This window comes from Dysidea avara, chromosome 4 (genome assembly GCF_963678975.1).
Source record: "Dysidea avara chromosome 4, odDysAvar1.4, whole genome shotgun sequence".
NCBI classification, from domain to species: domain Eukaryota; kingdom Metazoa; phylum Porifera; class Demospongiae; order Dictyoceratida; family Dysideidae; genus Dysidea; species Dysidea avara.
The window spans coordinates 638867-641494 of NC_089275.1; the positions used below are offsets into that span (position 1 = coordinate 638867).

The window sequence follows — 2628 nt, forward strand, 5'->3', positions numbered from 1 at the left end:
TGGATCCGCCATTGCTTGGGGATCACTAACACATGCTAACAACATAGCTTTTTTCGTGTTGAAAATGCCCTAGTGTAAGAGAGGAGATGGTGGCTACTTTATACTGTTGTATGTAGTGAAGTCAGAAGAAATGAAGTAAGTTTCCTAAGATTATGATCAAGTTTTGCCAGGTGTTAAAATTCGCTTTAGCTGGAAGAAATTGTATTACATATAGTGCCAGTTTGTTGTTTATACTATGAGGTCTTCACTGTACAAGGTTATCCTACATTGTTATTTATCAAGGTCTCATTGTGGTCTATGACTGCTGCTGCTGATGGAACCATATCGCAGAAGTCTGTATTATGTTGCTATAGTCGTGAGTCTTGACTGCCTGCATACTGACTGGCATTGTTCTAAATAACTGAATTTATATAGAGCAACTAGTGTGGAGTTGGATAGCTATGTCATTGGAAGTGCCAGGAACTTCGACTACAGGTAGAAGATAAACACAAGTGAATATTTGCTGCATGCTGACCGGCAATGGTCTAAATGACTGGATTTGTGTTTTAGAGTCAGGCTTGTGTTACTGTATGTAAGATGTTTGGTGTCCCAATAGTTTCACATCGCCAGATCGCTTTATTTTACAGATCAATTATTAGTAATGGTACTAACCACCAGTGTCTAGATTATGATACTACCCTGATATGAAGGTATCAGTCCTGGTTTTCCAGGTACATTTATGTGCAGTGACATTTTGTAGAACCTCTCATTTTTGACTGTTTGTGCGGGGTAAATATGCAATAGTGCATGCCGAACTTGTTACCAAGATCTCTTCTCTTCAGATTTAAAGGGTTGTTTTTCTTGGCACGTCCAGTGAAAATGAGATATTGATTTTATTGGAGGAAGGCATGGATTACTAGTGGTTTGCCACTTGCAGCACAGATTGTTGGTTAATGGACCACAGTTTTTGTAAAGGAAGATCAAACTGGTACGCAAGTGCACATGTATTTTACATAAGTGGATAGTGTGTGAAGCACAAAGCACACTCATTCTAGGGGGGTCTGAGGGCATGCCCCCCCTCCCTAGCAGCACTGAGGATTGATGTTCCCTGAAGCAGATGATCGCAGATACAACATTAAGAAGAAAAGTCTATAATCATTATTGTATATTTGTCAACATGGGACAGTGGTTTATTTTTAAAAGTGCACTTTGTGAAATATTGAATTGTATTGCTGCATGCTAGCCATTGTTTACTTGCGTGATATGTGATATGAGCAATTGAATTAATTGCTAGATATCTGGCCATGGCTACATTGTGTTTAGTTGCATACCACGAGATATGAGCAATTAATTGTTAGCTGTCTGGCTTTACTGCGCATGGGCACCATTAACTTTACTCACCCCTACATCTGTGACAATCTCTACATGAGTAAAGGCAAATCACGTGATACCACATGGATGGCGCTAAATGGAATTATCCTGAAAACACTCTCCCTAGGAAAGTTACATTCTTCACACTTTCACAGTACGTTTATTTGAGTGCTGGGATCAGAGGTGGCGGAGACACCTATATTAGGGGGGGCTGGGGTTCTAGCTTGGTGATGCCATGGCCTAGTTGCAAATCAAAGACCAAGAAAAAAAAAAGGTCATTACCTGCTGGCAATAGTTGCTCTACCAACTAGACTATATCTCCTTATTTATAACTACATACGTAGCTTGCTACACTGCTCCTCAAAGAATACTGTGACTGCTCTACTAGAGTATCTCGAATGATGCTATTAAGCTAGGCTCTCCATCACAGCTACAGATAATTTTAGAGGGGCTAAGCCCCCCCCCATAATTTTTTCACAGGGGCTGCAGCCCCTCTTGCCCCCCCTTCTCCGCTGCCCCTGGCTGGAATTATGTCCATGCCACGTCTTTAAAAGTTATTTTATATTAGGCGCTTGGTAAGCAAAATCCATTGTACAAGGAATCCAGTACTAGAAAACTCCTGTGCCAGTATTAATCCACAAAAAGACAGTTATGTTCAATGATAATATGGCGATAATACTAACACAAGCCGAGATATCAGCATAATAAAGTAAACCTACTCTTATTTTCGCAGCTGCAACAAGAAAACGATGTAATCAAATTCCAGTGCCCGCTGTACTGTATATTTCCATTGAGGATGATTGCATAATTCAGGGTTAAAATTGCAAAACCGTCCCTACACATAAATAACTCACAGTAGTAGCTGCGCGTGTTTTAATTGAGACATGCGCTTTGTAGTTTCTTGGCCGCGCGCCTCACTACCGTGAGTCTTGATAAAGGAAGGCTATATGGGCTGAATACCAAAAAACTTGCTGTCAGGAGAAGGGACTTCAACCTTTTCACTTCTCAATAAGTTTAGATAATGATTAATAAAATATCAAGATACTCTAATAGAACATTCAGCTAGCTCTAATAAAACAGTCAGTTTCATGTAAGTGATAAATAATGACTAATGAGCCGCCTGCCTGTAAGCTAACTTTCTGATCTGAAACATAGAATCAACAATAAGTGGTCCGTATAGCTGTACGGTACCTGCATACGACATAGCTCAATGTGTTATACTGAGTGTAGTTATATAGCTCAGAAGTTTTACTACAACATAACTTTTCTGGTTTAATG

The 2628-nt window shown here is 39.9% G+C and overlaps 1 long non-coding RNA gene across 1 annotated transcript; it reads left to right on the forward strand.

Annotated features, from left to right (window-relative positions):
* The first annotated feature begins 208 nt into the window (after positions 1-208).
* On the forward strand, positions 209-1206 carry LOC136254435 (uncharacterized). Its single transcript, XR_010700479.1, has 3 exons — positions 209-355; positions 415-474; positions 822-1206. It is a non-coding gene; the product is annotated as an uncharacterized lncRNA (long non-coding RNA).
* Positions 1207-2628: the final 1422 nt, after the last annotated feature.